This window comes from Falco biarmicus, chromosome 6 (assembly GCF_023638135.1).
Source record: "Falco biarmicus isolate bFalBia1 chromosome 6, bFalBia1.pri, whole genome shotgun sequence".
In the NCBI taxonomy this organism is placed as follows: Eukaryota; Metazoa; Chordata; class Aves; order Falconiformes; family Falconidae; genus Falco; species Falco biarmicus.
The window spans coordinates 77,579,174-77,590,752 of NC_079293.1; positions in this window are offsets into that span (position 1 = coordinate 77,579,174).

Consider the following 11,579-nt stretch of genomic DNA (forward strand, 5'->3'; position numbering starts at 1 on the left):
GTAAATGTAAGCTATGCCAAGGTATGGATTAATCTGTTTTCGAGATTGCGAAACGATCCCAGGACCTCTGAAGAGTCCTATGATCTCTTTTCTTATATCCTGTGCTCTGTCTTTGCATAGTAAAGCTTAATCCGTTCTTACAGCACTGAGCACTGTGGGGCTCTGAAGTTGGTTGGGGCATCTCAGTACAACTATATCCAATATAGACCATTAAATGCCACAGGTCACTACAAGGATGATATAGCAAGTATGTCACAAGCTGTACTGTCCTCAAGGAGTGTCATGACCAAACGAGCTGCAACTCTTCAATGTGCACGGGGACAGTAAAGGGATATTTTGGTTGTCCCGGTGACCCTGGCAGAGAGCGAGGAATTAACCTTTGCTCATACCGGGGACAGCAAATCCTGTGTCGCTTCGCTCTAATGTGCTGAGAAGGAAGGAAGTAATGAAATGTCTCATTATACATCTGGCTTGCACAATATATTTAGAACTGATAGTGGGGCTGAAGGCTGCACGGTTTTGTACCAAAAGAAGCAACATGCTCTGAACTGCCCCACTGCAGCCAGTGGTCAACTGAAACTATCTGTATGAATAAGGTCCCTGAAGATTACATTTTTCCTGAAGTGCCAGGAATTCATTGCAGTGATAGAACGATTAATCTGGGTATTTGGAGTAACGCTGCCATCGCCCAGCTGTATGGGCTTCTTTTACGTTTAAGTGACTTGGGTTTATAATGCGGGGGGGGGGGGGGGGGGGGGGGGGGTAGGTTAATTACCACACTTGTATGAATTTTGTCATAGGAGAATGATGACTACAGTTACGTGTAATTATAATTATATGTTATTTACATTATAATTCCATATACATATAACATATTAAAAAAGCACAAAATGCTAAATGGCTTTTTAATCTTCCAGAGAAAAGCACAGAACAAAGCAAATGTGGGAAAATGAAGCTGAAAAAATCTGAATTAAAAGCAAAGGTCTATATTATTAAAAATATCAGCAATCAACCATATATGCAAACTTCCATGCAATTCATTAATACTTGACACCTTCATATCACAGCTGGGTGCTTTCCTATATGAGTTCTTTCATTTTTCTTCATTATTGGTTTTATTGGCTTAGATAGACGCAACTATCTGACATCCCTAATACAGGACCTGCTCTTCCAGTCTTTAGGCTTGCTGGAGCTCTGTTATTATTAAATTAGGGATCTGGGTGCTTCAGCGGACTGTGGTTTTAACAACGCGTTTTGTCTGGGGTTATATAAAGCTTCATGTGCTAAAATCAGTATTGACGATAGGCAACCAAGAGCCTTCACAATTGATAGGAAATCTCAATGCAGAAACCCAGGCCAGGGTAGGGCCTTCTGCAGAATGATGGAGAACTCATTGAGCTCTTGTGAAAACCAATAAAGGAAGTGGAAAACGCCTGTAACGAGTAGCCTTTGTGTTCATGCGATTGTTGGATTTCCCCTAACAGAAAACATGTAGTAATTCCTCCAGGGATTTTGGAGTCCCTGCTCACAAAGGGCAACCCACCCATCCCTTTCTGAAACTTCAGGCAGCTTCCTTTGGTTTAGCCGGGCCTTGTTGAAAATGGACAGCTCCAGACAATGTCCTGTTTTCCCGTCCTTTCTTCTGACAATGGACAATGAAGGGAATGCTTTTTGATGGTGCATTACCCAACAGAAGTGATCACCTGATGGGTTTGGGTGTGGAGAGCTCTGCAGAGCTGCAGTTTACGTGACGTGGGGCTTGAGGATTCCGTACAATGCAGTGTGCTGTGAATTTCCCACTCATTATTGTAATTATAAAAGTTGTTAATAGAAGTAATACTAACGACACAGAGGAGCCCAGCAGTCAGGAGGATACCTTTATGTGGAAGGTGTACAGACCCAGAGGTCCTGGTCCCAACAGCAGGACGAATAGCAGCTAAAAAACATGTAGTTGTGACACTTAGGGACATGATTTAGCGGTGGACTTGGCAATGCTGGGTTAACGGTTGGACTTGATGATCTTAAAGGCCTTTTCCAACCTAAACAATTCTAAGATTGCATAAAGATACACAAATGGGACAGGACAGGGACACAGGAATGGCCATGGTCCTGGCATTTCAAAGAGACAAGCTAGGACAATGCTTAGGCTAGACATGTGCAAGAGCAGACAGCAGCCGAAGGAGATGGTAGAATGTTGTCGTCATCCAGGTGGTGCCATCAGCAGTGACATGGCCTGGACCCAGGTGGGGTTGGGGGGAAGGGGTTTTCTGCTGGAGCTGGAATCAAGCAGAACCTGCAGGATTTAGGCAGGGCGTGAATGGGAGCTTTTGAAGAGTTAAAGCTCCAGTAGTGCAGAGACTTCGGCATGGGAGTGACCTCATGCACATGAAGAATCCCACTGGGATTGCTTTCAGGGCCAAGACCTTTCTTTTGAAGTCTGGTCAATGTGGCATGTAGTCCAGTATGGTGGGGAAGTTGATGTGTTAGTTTATGGTCAAAAAAATGGTATTCCTCTAAGGCAAACGGGAGAGGGTAGGGAAAGAGCTCGAGGAGCATTTTGTCTCATCTTAGCCCCATGACAGGCACAAAAGTGGGGAGGAAGACTATATGTATACTGCCTTTTCTTATGTTCTTATGCTCCTTTCACTTACCCTAGTTAGTACTCAATTTATGAGAGAGAGGAAGCTTTACACAGACAGGCATTAGGATAATAAACTTGCCCAAGAAGATATGGATTTAAAATCCTTGCTCTGACAGCAAACATCATATATGATACCACACTACAATACCTTGGGCAGGTCCTCAAAAGTGTTTACCATGCTTATGAAGGTAAAGAAGAAGGGATCTGTTATCTGTGAGAGGCTCCAAGATGAAAGAATGTGGGCTGTGCAACCACTACTAATTCACATTGAACATGTGCTGGCTGAAGTACATGTCAGTGAGTTGCATATATATTTAGTTCATGGATTTGCATAACCTTTCTGGTGAAAAGTCCTTTTGACCCAGTCAGAACATATTTATGCACCATGGTGGTTACTGGTAAAGGGCATTCTGGTCATACAGCTGCTTCCCAGTCATCTTTCTGCCCTAGATGTCCATCAGCTCACCACAAATCCAAAGCGGACATGAGACAGCAGAGGTCTGATCCCTCCATGAGAGCTGTGGAGTCACCACATGGATGACTAGAGGTAATTGAGCCCAAAGAAAGGCAAATACAAAAAGGATTTATGAATTCCAGCTTGCAGAGAGTCCATATACCTATATACAGCCCATTCATTCAGCAAGCCATTTCCTCTTTCGCATAGAAAATAACTAGCCAAAACAGAAACTTCTGGCTATACAGAAACCTTCATATTTGACAAAATTCCTGGTGAAAGGCACTTTGCTTGTGTTAATTCCTTCCCTGACAACTTTTAGATTGACCACACAGTTTCTCTGAAGGACAGAGATACTGTCATCTCTTGTAATCTGATTTTTTTTGTCAGACCAACGACCCTGTTGAGCCAGACAGGAGACGTGTGAGTTGACTGATGGTATTAAGAAGGGAGGGAGAGTACAGAAATGAGTTGGGGGGCACTGTGAAGAGGTCTGTTGGAAATATAGGAGAGAGCTGGGAACAGGGGCATAGAGAGGACACAGAACGACAGCAAGGTCTAGGGCAGGTGTGGTGGCCTGAATATTGTTATGGTGAGTATTACGGGGAATATGGTGGAACTACACAATGTTGCAGCAGGAGGTGCTGGATATGAATCTGGGGAAAGAATTCATTACTTCTGTGGTTCCTAAGACAGCTTTATCTTTTTACAATTCTATGCCAAGCAGGTGGGAGGTTGCTGAAGAGTCCCAAATGTTCCTGCACCCTGAGGACTCTGAAGAAAGCAGCCTAGGGCAGTGTGCTGGGTGTGAGACACAGCCATGAGCCTTGAGCCAGAGCAGTGGGGAAAGGCACTCTGGGTCCAGTGGAGGGGCATTTAAGCAGGCTTTTGTTGGGGTTACTGGAAGGGGAGAGGCAGTTCACCTGAATTCATGCCTAACGGAGACTTCCTTGTTTGCTTATAGCCCTGTGAAATGGGGAAACTCTGCCCTGTGGCAGCGTGAAGGGTGCAGTTTGTTTTCTGGATAGAGTGGAAGGAATCTGGCACAATTTAGTTACTTATGAGGGGAATGCTGACAAATGCCACCACCACCACCACCACCCTGTGAAGAGCATCCCCCTCTTATTCACCACCTGGTAGAATTTTTGCACTATCACATTCTTGTGGTGGTTGATTAAACTTCCCCCAAGTGCCTTTGCTTTGTGCCTGATCCACCAGCCCATTAGTTGCTTTTTACTCAGGACAGATGGGCCATAAGGAACCAAATTGTCTTGTAGGTTGGGATCACCAGCAAATATCCCAAATTCTGGATAACATGTTACCCTGAACCTTCAAGTGCTTTCTGTTGGCATGGAATCCTCCAGCACAGCTCCTGGATGACTTTCAATAGCATGTTTCCAAGGACTGACAAATTCCCAGGAAAACAAATGGAAAGGCAACTGCTGAGGGACCTAAGACCTGGCTCACAACTGCCTGGGTGGATGCTTAACCCACACAGCAAGGAGAGACCTGGTGCCAGGGAGCAGAAGAAGCTGGCTGCTCTGCATGGCAGGAGCTGAGAGCTGGCAGAGCAGTGCCCTCATTGATGGGCATGGTCCCACAGCACCTGAACAAGGAAAGCAGAGAAGGTCTGGTGACAGTGACTAGGTTCAACCACTGTCCCATCCCCAAATGAGCTCTTAGCAAAGATGCAGGTCCAAGGTGAGTCCAGGAGGCCACGTCAGCAAGTCAGTGTTGGGAACAGCAAGGCACAAGGCTGAGCACACAGGGATGCACAATGTGGCTCGGCCAAGGACCAAGGGCAAAACTTAAATGTAGCTCCTGGGTGAAGGCAGGGTTCCCAGTGAAGTGTCTCCCAGCCTGTTCTCACAACTTAGCCGTCATCCCAGCGGTCTGACCCCTGGTTACACAGATGCACCCTTGCAGAGCTGACCTTGGCTAGACGCAAGCAAAACTCAAAGAGAAGAGGAAAGAGCCTGCAAAGCCTGTTGGTGTTCTCAGGGTCATGACGCTTGCCCTTAGACATCTGAATCTGAATTGGGAATTACTGCTGGGAGCATTTCAGTGTGCAAAGATGCAATTGTACTGCAAAACTCAAAGATGCCTAGAGCAAACGTGAAGAAAGAGGCAGCACCTCACTTCTGAGCACCTGCTCCTACCATAATACTTTCCCTCAGTTCGGTGTCCAGGCTTGCCATTACACATAGGGAGGACCTCTTGCCTTGGGGCTCAGATCCAGCTGAAGCAAGAGTGAAATGCTGTAGAACAGGGTGGTATTGGAATACTAAATGTCTTACGCCTTGCTAGATATGGGACTCTTCTCTGAGCATCCTCACTTAGAGGGTTTTCCTTGGGTTGGGGTCCTCGGTTGCGATAATGGCTTCAGTTTGCTTTCTGTGTTGAAAAAGAAAGAAAAAAAAGGAGAAAGGCTAATAGAGAAAGACAGATCTGGGTAGCCAAAACAAATAATTTCTTTGCAAGGAAAACCCCTCAGTGTTAGAGGCCAAAGCAGTAGATGCCAAAGGGGTCAAATGCCAGACACAACCTTGATGTGCAACTCGGCTCCCCAGATATGAGACCAAAGCGTGAGTTTTGTTTGGCCCCTGTGCTCTCTCGTTTGCTAGTGCCAAAAATGCTTCTGTGGTATGCAGTCGTACTGGTCTGATCCCTTAGGCTGAGCTTGCCACCCATGCAGAGCTCATGCAGGTGTTGCTGAGCAACTGCAAATTGAACCTGAAAGGGTCTGGGTGAGATAAGCGTAGTGGCACGGCCTCGTTCACATCTCTTGGACATGCTGAGGCTGCATCGCATTGGTATCGCTGAAGTAAAACAGGTGCGGGTAGAAGGTGCTGTGTCTACTAACAGTTTTTGTTGGAAAGTCCCTGTGTTTCTCCAAGTAGACAACTCCCTAGCCAGAACTGGGCACCTGTAAGGATGTGAGTACTTAACTGCCACATCAGGTGCCAAGTTCGGTGTCCCTTATCAATATCCCTCTTAAATACTCTGAAAGTCCCAGTAAGCCACTGCCTCAGCCTATCGACATCTCTGTCTGCTCAGTACATACTTGCGTAGATCCATGTTCAGCTTTGCAGGTTTGTGAGAGTCCTTTCCCAAGGAGCTCAGCCTGGGCCAGGTCCAGACATCATATACATAGGAAGGTATTTATGAGGATTACAGGCTGTCCCTAGCCAAGCCAAAGATCTTGGGCTGTGTGTGCATTTTATGATTTCTTCCAGACTTGTTTTCTCCCCATAGCCTTTCAGATCTCACCTCTAGAAATGACTGGAACACCTGTGGGACTGTGGCCCAGTTCTGATCACCTGCAGAACAGAACCAGAGAAAAAACTCCTGCTGGACATCCCAAAACCCCTTCAAGAGAGCAAGGGAAATGTAGGACAGGGCAATATCAAACTATCAAATTAATGCATCCTGAAAATGCTGTTTATGGATTTAAAAGGTTGGTTTGTTTATTAACCAGCACACCTGGCCCTTTTATTACTGCAGCACAAAGGCGGTTCTTTCTTCATGGTTAGCACAAAAATGGAGAATTATCAACAGTGGACTGTGTACATGAAAATAAACCTGGTCTTAGGTTAGGGTGTGCATTCAGCAAGCTCAGCTGACGTGGGGCACGGGTTTGACCTTCTTGCTGGTCCCAGCTGAACAGAGAGGACAGCAAACACTCGGCTTGAATTTCCTCTCACACCAGTTTTGCACCATTATTTTACTAGCACTAGTGTAAATCATCCATTTGCAAGGGTGGATGGAGGGGAGGACCGGACCTGTGGACTGGCAGGTGGAATCCCTTCTCTGGGACTCTTCCTCCTCAAGACCCAGATCACGGAACGTGCTGATCCTTATGGAAGGGCTGATCCATCACAGGCTCTCCCCCAGTCCATTTCTTGGAGTGCCCAACCTGCCTGAGGGGCTGGGGAATGGAGGATGAAGATAGCTGAGACCAGAGGTGGTTGAAAGCTGGAATTTCCCTCCAGCTGAAATCACGTACTGTAAAACATATATCCTGCTCTGGGACCTTAAACAAGAAGCTTTAATAGGGTCTCTAAGAGAAGGAATTATAGGGAAAAGTATTTTGAAAGAAACAAAATACTTTCTTTTATTTTTCTGATAAATGATACTGGGATTGAAAGAGAGGCTTATCCATGGGCACTTGAGCACTGGGAGAAAATTGTCCTGGGCCAAGGGGCTGAGAGCCTTCCACCAGGTGCAGAAGTAGTTCTTGTTGCTTGTTGAGTATCCCAGGTGTGCAAGATGTGGTTTCCAGGTATCTAAGATGCCTTGGCTCCCTAGCAGGGGTCTGAGACACCCTAGGACCCTCAGCATGGGAGAGCTCTGCTGGGCAGAGTTTTCCCTGGAGATATCACTGATGGTGGCTAGGGCTCACCAGCGGTGAGAAAGCAGGCTGACTTCTACAACACATACCCCTGTCAGTGTTTCATCCATAGTTTTGAGGAGTCAGACTCATTTCCACAAGGCTTCATTTGCGACAAAATAGCATTTCTCAGTTAAAACAAAAAAACAAAAAACCAAGATGACCCACAAGCTTTCAGCACTGGCTTTTCTCCTTGGTCCCATCCGCACACAAGGCTGATCCAGAGCAAACCTTTTACCTTTGCCTGGGTCAGTTGTACATTTCCTGCAATTATTGTTTGCCTGCTATCCTTCCTGTTACGAAAGGGAAGCTGGCAAGATAAATTTTTTGAGACTAGTCTACACTTGAAAGCACTGGCCCTTATCCTAACCCCAGCAAGGAATGCAGAAGGACACGTGCTGTCACCCAGCACACCTTGGAGGGGTCTCCCAGGGGGTGGGACAGTGCTGCTGGCAGCAGGTGAAAGAGATGCAGCGTAGGGGGAATTTGTTGAATGGATATGGCATCATCCCCTGTTTTCTCTCCTTTCCCCAGATCCCTTGTGCAGCAGCTGGCTCAGCACGCTGCTGGCTCATCCAAATCCACTGTCCTCATGCTCCCAGCACTGTGAGGCAGAGGACAATACGACATAGCGCTGCTGATACACGTAATGGGCTGCTGGTGAGTAGGCACGACCTTGGGAGCTGCGTGGGTAAGCGTCTCGAGCATGGACTTCATTAAATGCATCCCTCTGGCCCTGTAATTGCATGGGGCTTGTGCTCCTGGCATAGATGGGTGGGTTGTGGTCACTGTGGGACCCCTCTTCACTGATGCTGCCTGTCCCAAAAGTAAAGCATCACTCTTCCTCCCACTAGCCAGCACAGGCAAGAGCTGCTCGCTGCTGGCAGGTTTTAGTCCTGCCAAGGAGTGCACACTGCTACCCACCCACACTTATACATTTATTCACATCCAGCTTCAAGAGGCCATGGGACAACACTGGTCTGTGTACGCATGGCCACAATGTCCATTCCCATGGCCAAAAAGCAAGGTCAGATGGGACAGGCACCAGTCTCCAGTGCTTTCTGGGAAGAGCACCTTTTGGCTTCTTCTGTTTTAAAGCTTTAAAGTTGGTCAGATGCTCCCTGTGGAGCATAGCCCAGCTTTCACACCGGTTCTGCTTAAAAACACACATTGATCTCACTCAAAACACCAGCAAATCTGACCAGCCGGAGTTGCGTGCTCATGGGGCTGTAGGTTGCAGATCGTCCAGTTCAGACTACAAAGGATGCTCGGAGGATGTCTCTAAGAGGCCTCAGATGAGCAAACGCTGACTGTCTTATCTTAGGTAAACAGGTGATCCTTTCTGATAAGCAGGCATGATAGAGGCAGGAAGGAGAACGTGAGGTATGGTTGTCCACCAGCATTGCTTAGCTGGGTGAGAAGATAAATCTTGTCTTTTTATGTGGCTGGAAGAGCCAGGGAAGCCTTTCATCCAGCCTGCTCATTTTAAAGGGAAGTGCTTCTGAGAATGCAATATTTACCTAGTACTAATCACAGTCTTTGCCAAGTATTGAAAAAGAAAGGTTTTGCTGTAGTTGGCTGGTGATAGCTTGTCTGTCCACTTTTATGTTAGAATTCCTACAGAAATCCTGAGAGTTTTGTACCAGACTCAAAATTTGCCCAGGCAACTCCAGTCAGCCTTTGGGCTCCTTTCTGATTGGGGAAACGAGGACACGGAGCACTAAGCTATCAGCAATATGCAAAGTCTTTGAGGGACGTAGCTCTTCCAAATAGCAGAATCACTGCCCAGTTCTTCCTGGATCCCCTTCCCAAGTTTAAGATAAACTTTTTGCTGGCACAAAGCTCCAGCAGGACTCCATGGCATGCTACAGCCAAGCTGCCCTAGCAGTTTGCCCCTGCTGTAACTGCCTGCCTCCTCCCCTTCCTTCACTCTTGGCAGATGCCCTGATTCAGCTCACTGAGCCAGTGGGAAACCTCATGGATGTTTGCTGGGCTGGTTTGCGGCCAGCATAGCGGTATGAAGCAAAGCAGCTGATGGAGGAACTGGCTGAACACTTGTGGTGCCACAAGGCAAGGGACAAGGAGTGGACACAGCTAAGAGCATGAGGGGAAGAGATGATCAGCTCTGTTCAAGCCCTCATATATCACATAGACGAGAGGAAAAAATGCCAAGTGAACTCACCCATAGAAATTTTCCTGTTTGAGCAGTTTCAGTAGCAAATTTGTATCTTCCTTAATTAAATATTTTATTCAGAAAGGAATTTTGTGCAGTTCTACCAAGAATTCCTTGGTTTATGCAGACAAGCAAGAGGTTTGCACAGACACTTCTCATGTGACCTCAGGCACAGCAGCAATGACTTTCTTCACTTGTAAAGGACAAATCCTTTTAAATCAGTTCATTGCTCCCCTTTGGAACTATGCAATTCCATTTTGCTCCCTGAGCAAATGAAAAAAACACTCTGTGTTGTCCAAAGGACTGCTTTGTACTGCAAATGAATTTCCCTTCAAGGACTCTCTAAATCCCTGTGCACATGAGAAGTATTAAGGGAATTAATGAACATCTTGTTCATGCTAGTCTTCCAGCGGTGCTTGCTCCCTGCTACCCAGAGCTGCTCTGTTTGCCCCATGCTTTTTCCAGCCATCAAGCAGCAGCTCCGGCTGGGTCTCATCCTGCTCCATGGCCATAGCTCTTAGGGAGCTGTGGCTGGGTCAGTGCAGCTTTTCTGGTCCCACAGTGAGCAGAAACTGGAGCTTGCCTGGTGCTCTGCAAGTCCATGAGAACCTTTGGGCACAGAGGGACCCCAGGGACAGACAAGGTCCTCGTGGGAGTCACGCAAGCTGGCCTGTGTTTATACAGCATCATACAAAATACAGCAGCACAGCTGCACATGGCCCTTGGTGTTTAGGGAGTGAGGTTCTCATTAATTTTATTAGTGCAGCAGCTTTTTTGCATTCAAGAGCTAAAATTCCCTGTTCTTTCACAGGGAGAGTGAGTTCCCCCGGGCTTTAGGGTAGCCACCAGTTAATAGGATTTAACAGGTACACACCAGAGGTGGGCTCAAATGTGGGAGCTCACTTAGAGACCACTCATCTGGAGTCCCCCCAGCCAGAGACCTGCGAGAAGGAAACCAAACTGGGCACTGCTTCTCCGGTGCATTGGCAAAGGATGAATCAGTTGATTTTACAAACAGTGTTTTTTCAAAGGAAGAAAAGAAAATGATAACAGGAAGATAATAAGTAACACAGGATGCCTAATCACTTCTGCAAAGCTTGATGATAACTTATCTCAGCGTCCCCAGGGAGGCAACTGTGAGATCAAAAGCTCTTGAAGTGAGAAGGTGCATTTCTAGTGCAAGGAACTGTGCAGGTCCCTGAAGCCTCACAGCGTCGCGGTGTGTGGTGGCTGGAGGGCCTGAGCAAGCCGCATGGGAGGGGATGGCAGATGCAACACAGCCAAAATCTGCAGGGTCTGCCCCTAGAGAGAGGTGTGTGGAGAAAGCAACTCCTGTGAGTAGTTACGCATCAGTGAGGGGCAATTTTGCTGCTCACTCTGACCCCCCAGCTGGCAGCTGGAGATGGGCTTGGTCCAGCATGTTTGTTCCAGTCTACTTGAAACAATCCTTGGTATTTATGGCTGATTCAGAGCCAAAAGTATGTCCAACATCCAGTCAGCTGGCTTTTCTCTGAGATAAACAAATCAAATCAACCTTTAATTGAATCCCCTTCTGCCGAGACAAACTGGAGCTCAAGCACTGGGATTTCCTTGGATTGTTCCCACTGGTGAAACTTTTGGCCAGTTTTGCTCTTGCGTCTGGCACTTCTTGATGACTTCATATAGAGCTGTATGCAAATTGGCGTAATGAACTGGGGATGCTTTCAGCTGGGCGAGGGCAAGGCAGAGCATCAAGCCATCAGTGCAGTGTGTTCAGGCTCTGACACCAGTCAAAGGTAGCAGGCCAGGCAGCTAGTGCCAGCAGCTACTGTAGATATGGCACTTCGTGGATTAGGCTGCTTTTTCCACCATCCCACCATGCTTAGTCACTCTTGTGTAATGCAAATTGCCCTGTGAAAAAACTTCAGAGCAAGGAGCCCCT